This window comes from Gobio gobio, assembly GCF_949357685.1.
Source record: "Gobio gobio genome assembly, chromosome: 11".
Taxonomy (NCBI): Eukaryota; Metazoa; Chordata; class Actinopteri; order Cypriniformes; family Gobionidae; genus Gobio; species Gobio gobio.
This window is the reverse complement of record NC_137104.1, coordinates 14,235,420-14,243,301: the sequence shown is the minus strand read 5'-3', so window position 1 is coordinate 14,243,301 and position 7,882 is coordinate 14,235,420.

Sequence of the window (7,882 nt, the reverse complement as noted above, 5' to 3'; positions counted from 1 at the left end):
ATCGCTGCAAAAGGTACATTTGCCAGACAGTTGATAACCTGAAAACGATTCTGAGAGAATGCGAAGCTGGGGAGCACATAAATCCACTCTAGTTTTGAGTTATAGAGCCTCTGGTGACTAATAACTAAAATGTTAGCCTGAGCAATCACAAAGAGCATAGGATTCATGTGGTGTATGATGGGAGCTTCAAAAAGGATTAAAATCTGTTCATTTATATTATATATGACAAGTGTAAAGTATAAAGAAAAATGGTCACAGTTAACCAAGCAGACCTCACGCCCCATTGACTACCATAGTAGGAAAAGATCTTCTTGGTTACAAACATTCTTCCAAATATCTTCCTTTGTGTACAGCAGAACAAAGACATTTATAAAGGTTTGGAACATCTTGAGGGTGAGTAAATGATGACAGAATTGTCTTTTTTGGGTGAACTATCCCTTTAAGTTCTAAATCTGAAACAGACAGATTTAATGACCCACAACAGCACAGAATGTCTGGCGGGTTCCTTATTTATTTGTCTGCAGCATTAGATAAATGCTGTGTATTTGTACGTGTAATATTACATACGGTAATGAGGAATGTGTCAAAGATCTGGAACTAAATATCTAGTGGCGTTACAATACAGCTGAGAAAACATCATTTGAACATTCATTCTGTCTGAAAGCTATCAGGCAGTAAGTAGCTATTAAGTAGCTATTAAGGTGATTAGGGAGCAAGTATAACTGTCATGAATTAATTTTAAATTATATAATTATTTTGTAGATTATTATACACTCTGCCACCTATTATGTGTGCTTTTTTGTTTTTGTTTGGTATAACACAGAACCAGCACACTTTGCTGTTGACACATGCCTTGCTGAACTGGAGTTTGTATAGCTGTTTCTGTCTAAGGTGTGGGAAGACTAATGAAGCCCAAGAAAACATTTCCACAATCACAGTATTAGGTATAAAGTGTTATAAAAACAATACCAGCTGTCAACACTTCATTATCACCAGGGTCAAAATAAGACGTTTCAGACTTGTGCACACCCGAGGTTCAACCACCAATGTGAAAGGGCCTGGAGTATTCACCATGCCAGGCCTAACATGTGTCGAGTTCCACCCACAAGATGGAAGTTTTCATTTTTCCAGCTTCCTCCTATTTGCACGTAACACCAACGGCTGTTTGTACACTCCATCTTTGAATGGACAGGCTCATGAGTCCAGATGTTTCCAGATCTTGCATGCAGGTGCACTTTTCTGGCCAATAATTCTTTGTTTTGCGTTCCCACATTGGAATAAAAATTGTAGCTGGCTCTTTTCTGGTTGCATCGATTGATTGAACAAACATGCAACCCTTACAAAAAATACAAGTACACTTCACGTTCATTTTAAGTATACTTAAATAAAAAAGTTCAAATACATTTTTATGTGTACTTTTTGTATTAAGAATACTAATATCAATGTCCTAGTAGTATACTTGTAAGTGTACTGTTTCAATACTACTTGGGACTAAATTGGCCCACCTTTTAGTGTATAAAAGTATTTTTTAAGTATACTTTAAGTGTAACAGTAGTAAACTTTGGGCACACAACTAGTTCACAGCTTAAAGTTTTTCATTTGTACTGCAACTATACTAAGTGAACATAGGTACACTTATAGTTTACTAGTTTAATACTTGTAGCAATTTTTTTTTGGGAAACACTGAGGTATACTCTCAGCAAACTAGTAGTTTTATACTGCAAGGATACTTGTAAGTTTTCTTTAAGAACACAATATGTGACCCTGGACCACAAAACCGGTCATAAGTCGCACAGGTTTATATGTGGCAATAGCCAACAATACATTGTATGGGTGAAAATTATCGATTTTTCTTTTATGCCAAAAATCATTAAGATGTAATGATCATGTTCCATGAAGATATTTTGTAAATTTCCTACCGTATATCAAAAATGTCTTATTTGTAATAATATGCATAGCTAAGGACTTAATTTGGACAAATTTAAAGGCGATTTGCTCAAAATTTAGATTTTTTTTGCACCCTCAGATTCCAGATTTTCAAATAGTTTTATCTCTGCCAAATATTGTCTTAACAAACCATACATCAATGGAAAGCTTATTTATTCAGTTTTCAGATATATAAATCTCAATTTCCAAAAATTTACTGGTTTTGTGATCCAGGGTCACATATCATATACTTATACTTTACAATTTATATATTATTTTTGCATTTTAAGTATAATAGTTAAAGTACCTTTAATTTAATAAAATTTTAAAAAATATACCTTTAACTGTACTTTCCTCACCAGTGTTTTTTTTTTTGCCAGCCAGCATTTTTGATCATTTCACTTTCATGGCCCTGAGAATATTTTGAACATACAATATATGTATGTATGTTCAAAAAAGGGTAAAAAGGGAAAGGTTAGAGCCTATGCTTTTTTATTTTATTCTAGTTCCATTCTTTTTTTTATCAACCCTTGAATGTGGGTAAGTAAAAAAATAAACAAAAAAACATTGAACAAAAAGCTGAAAAAAAACATGTTTTTGTCAAAGACTTTGTCAGAATCGGAATTCAATCCGTTCATCATATAAAGCGACCGAGTCTCTTCAGAAAAATGTTTCAATACATATGGATTAATTTTAAAATCTCTCAAAGTGTCAGTTACGTAGCTGTGTATGGAGGGACAGAAATCTCTCAGATTTCATCAAAAAGATTCATGTTCCTAAGATGAACGAAAGTCTTACGGGTTCGGAATGGCATGAGGGTGAGTAATTAATGACAGAATTTTCATTTTGGGTGAACAAACCCTTTAAGGGTTGTGGTTGTGAGTTGCCGTCTCCACATTTTTGTTTCTGCTCACAATATGAGCAATGTAGTAGAATATGAATTTAATGGCTTGGTTATTCAGAGACATGCATAAAGCACCATTTCTTAGCCATTTATGTGGTTGTATTGATGTCTGTGCGAGTATGTGTGCGCATGAGCGTGTGTTACATCTCGACAAGGTGGTGAAAGGAACCCTGTGGTACTTCATAGCACAGGTACCTTTTTTCAATTAGAAATAAGATTGGCCTGGGAGTCATGAGATTCAAATCTGCCCCAGACATAACACCCGGCTTTCAGATTTACCTCGGAGAGATTCTGCAGAATATGCACCATTGACGCCCGCCTATTGTCGTAATCTTGGACCATCGCCGGCACTCTGTACCAAAGGTCAGAGCGTCTGTTCTTCGAGCTGTCATCGCCCACACAAATAAGTCTCCTTGCAAATTTTGCACCAATAGCACACTCATATGGTTCTATTAAACAACATCAATACTCGATGGATCTGAACTCTTAAGAACTCTTCTTGCTTTTAAGCACAGCTGAGGAATCGCTTTGTTCATGGCTGCTTTATATAATCAGACGCTAATCAATGTTTCTTGGTGGCCCAAGCATTCGCTCCTGGAGGGCTTTCCGTATGGCCCAAAAAAAGATCTTTCAGACGAGGCAGCGCTCCATGACATCCTTATGTGAGGGGAAGTTTATCACGTACATGCCAAAAGAATTAGCGACGCTTACACAAAGGGTTCATCCGCTCGTGTTAAGACCCATTAAACTTAATGGGGCAAAAAATGTATTTCAATAAACACATCTATAGGCTGTGTTTTTAGCACAAAACGAAAGAAACAAAGATCAAACCACCATGAATCCAAACATCTCATTATATGGCAAAATTTCTATACACACCAGAACTCTCCCCTTCCAAGGAAAACATTCAAAGGGTGCCTATATTTGTGTAAAGAGCGTGCCCATATAAAACACGGCTTCTCGTAAGAATTGTACATCTCTTTTCAGTTGGCTGGGCACACATGGCGCAATGTGTACACGAGTTACTCTGGAACTTTTCGACTGTTTCCATAGTGACTCATTCATGTGGGTCTGCTTGAGCATTCCATCTCCTCATGACAGAAACCACTCTGGTCTCCACAGCCCATCCTCTGTTCCAGAACATTCTCTTTTTCAGATCGACTCGGGACACACAAAATCACAAGCAAATTAGAGTCGAGCCAGAGAGGGAAAACAGGCAGCTAAATGGCACTTCCTGCAATTTCGAGATTCGGGCAATTTGACTCTGTCGGGTGGTTTGTAATTGTTTTCTACATGTATAAAAATGTGTAAAATGCAGAAATGGCTCCGTCTGTTTGGAAAAGAAATAAATGAACGAAAAAGCTTTATTGTGATTCTTCAAATGAGCATACCGAAATATGACTAGGCCTCCACCCAGACTTCCACCGCTGAGAGTATGTGCATTTATTGCAGTGAAAGACTGGGCTGTTAAGAGGCATATAACCTCATTGGCTTTCAATACGGGTCGAAAGGGTGGGGTCTGGTCCTGGACCTGGTTTATTACACAATAAAGAACTCAAAACATACTTGACTGCCCGATTGGAACAACTAGCTTTGACGTGGGGGAGTATTCATGTCGAGCAGACTAGTTATGACATCACCAGTGGGCCACGTTCAGGTGATGGAGTGCTGTGTCATGCTTTGTTTGGTTTTCCAACAGAAGCCATATTAATTAAAACAGAGACTTTGAGAAAAACATGTCAGAAGGACAATTATGTATTCACCAAATGTCATTCGTTGGAAAACTCGGTAAGTAGTAATTAGTTTGGAACATGCTCGGTTTGATTTTATAGAACTGTCCAGTCCGCAATGTCAATATACAAATGAACAGCATGCATTTTCATACATTAATGCAGCTTTGTGAGGATCTGAGTGAGGTAAGTGCGTCCTGTCACTCCGACGGCAAAAATAAGTAGAACTACACTAAGCACACACATTGTATCATGGTTACCAAATGTACTTTTGTTTATCTCAAGATGTTTTTCAGGTTTTTATGTGTAAAACGCTGTTGTGTGTACTTATATATAACTACTTACTAGAATATGACGCAGTGATATTTAAATGTTTTTGGACACTTAAAGGAATAGTTCAACCAAAAATGAAGATTACACCATTATTTACTCACCCTCAAGCCATAGGTGTATGTGACTTTCTTCTTTCAGACGAATGCAATCGGAGATATATTATATAATGTCTTGGCTCTTCCAGGCTTTATAATTACAGCGAATAGAGGATTAGATTTTGAAGCCCAAAAAAGTGCATCCATCCATCCTAAAATATATCCACATGGCTGGGGTTTTAATAAAGGCCTTCTGAAAGGATGCGTTTGTGTAAGAAAAATATCCATTTTTAAAACTTAAAAAAATAAAATAACTATAGCTTCCTCCAGACGGCCTACGCAAGTGGACTTGCGCCAAAAGAGTAACCCCTGACGTGAATAGCGAAAGCTTTTGACGCCTCTCGCGGTTCAAACAAATAAGGCTGGGCAACAAATTCAAGCTCCTCCAACATTTCTCTTTAAAAAATCTCGTCTTAGACTTCTAATTTGTGACCGGTGTTTTGTTGTGCTCTATCCTCTGCCCTTCCGCGTTCGTCAATACGTCAATCGATAAATCGATGCATATGGCCGTCTGTTGGAAGCTACAGTAGTAATTTTGGTTTATAAAGTTTTTAATATGGATATTTTTCTTACACAAGCACATCACTTCGCTTCAGAAGGCCTTTATTAACACCCCGGCATCGTGCGGATATCTTTTATGATGGCTGGATACACTTTTTAGGGCTTTAAAATCAAATCCTCACTACATTATAAAGCTTGGAAGAGAATATATCTCTGATTTTATTCATCTGAAGGAAGAAAGTCATATACACCTAGGATGGTTTGAGGGTGAGAACATTTTTGGGTGAATTAAGTCGCATATACAATTTTTTACACATGTCCTAGCAGAGTAACCACATGTGTACCACTACACTGTAAAAAACAAAACAAAAACATTATTACAGAAAAAAATGGCAGCTGTGGTTGCCAGAAAATTACTGTAAAAATACAATAAAAATGTAAACAACTTTACAAAAAACTTTAAATGGTAGTTTACAACTGTTGTTATTTACAAATTTAGTAATTCCAGTGGCCACATGACATTTTAAAATAATGCAATACAATTTTATCCCTGATGTCCTTACACAGCTCTCAGGTATTGGCCATTGTGGAGAGGTTGGAGTCTGTTTGATTGAGTGTGTGGACAGGTGTCTTTTATATAGGTAACGAGTTCAAACAGGTGCAGTTAGGTAATGAGTGGAGAACAGGAGGGCTTCTTAAAGAAAAATTAACAGGTCTGTGAGAGCCTGAATTCTTACTGGTTGGTAGGTGATCAAATACTTATGTCATGCAATAAAATGCAAATACATGTTTCTGTCATACAATGTGATTTTCTGGATTTTTGTCTCTCACAGTTGAAGTGTACCTATGATCAAAATTACAGACATCTACATGCCGTGTAAGTAGGAAAACCTGAAAAATCGGCAGTGTATCAAATACTTGTTCTCCCCACTGTATATATATATATATATATATATATGCGTGTTTTTTTTTTTTTTTTACAGGGAATGAACATTGTCCACTAATGTTTGCCAACTAGAATGTTTCCAAATATTTCTTAATTTTGAACACTATACAACTGTAAAAAAAAAAAAAAAAACATTTTAATCATTAAAATGTCTTGCTTGAGAAGTGTGTTGACATTAGCATTTATTTTAAAGAAATACTTTTGTATTTTGTAGAATAACGCAATGACATTCGTTCATTTATAAGTGTCCAAATACTTTTTTAAGCCACTGTACAAGTACACAATCACATATGACCTTATGTAAATAATGGCATATTTCTAAAATTAAGCGATTAAACTAATTATTTTAATATTCCCCAATAAATCCTCTCCAGAAATTGAAAATCAATGTGATCTAATCTATTAGTGTAAGGATACAATTGAAAAGAGAACCTTTCAAGTACCATTTAAGGCATTGGCAACAGGTCAAGGTTGCTGAGTGAGGCTGAGGAGTTATGCTCTCTATGTGTCCCAGATGTGTTTGATTCAGATCAGCATATAGTAGAAGTCATGGGAAAGTGGAAGTAGCACATTTTACATGTTATAAATATGGTGACCTATGCAAGGTAATCCTCTAAAAAGGGATTTAAATAAGACGAATTCAATAAGATACAAACAAATGTTTGAGAACTAATAGGAAAAGTTTTTGACATGTGGCGTTCCTCAAGGATCTAATAACATCTTTTCTTGACATCTGCATGAGAATTACCTCAGACAAGAGGGTTTGTTGCATTTCCATCTTGGATCCTTTGATTTACTGTCTTGTGACCTTTACTGGAAACCGTATGCATGCTGCTGTTCCTGCGAGCCAGGGAAGATCATCCATTCGTGTGTCATCTCCTTTGTGCTCCAGAAGAGCTGTGGGAGACTTGGACACCATGCGACGGGCTGTGATGGCTCTCCAGCATCGGGTCGGTTCTCCGTGCTCCAGGGCATGTTGATATTCCCACAAGGTGTGTTTTTGAAACGCACTCGGTCTTGCCCTGCTCCGTTTCCCTCCTTTGACCTTCATCGTCTTGCTGCCAATCCTTTCACCCTGGCAAGGCTTGAAAGTGGGGGATACAGTGGAAGAAAGTGAGAAGGAAAAAAGACGGAAGAATGGATGAGGGGGATTCAATAATAGTGAGCCAGCAGCAGGCCATCCGCAGGATTTTATTGTTTCAGCGTGCCATTCAGCATTTGTTTCTGATATAGGGCACATGGTTGCATTTAGAGGGTTTAAATGAGATTGGTGTGTACTGTCTCGTTTCCAGCATACGTAACTTTTGCTACTTGTACTTGAACTGTCTTAATAAAATTCTTAAAGCGACAGTTCACCCCAAAATAAAAACGTCTGTCATGACTTTCTGCTCAAACCTCCATGACTTTCTTCCGTGGAACACAAAAAGGGATGTTTTAAAGAATGTTC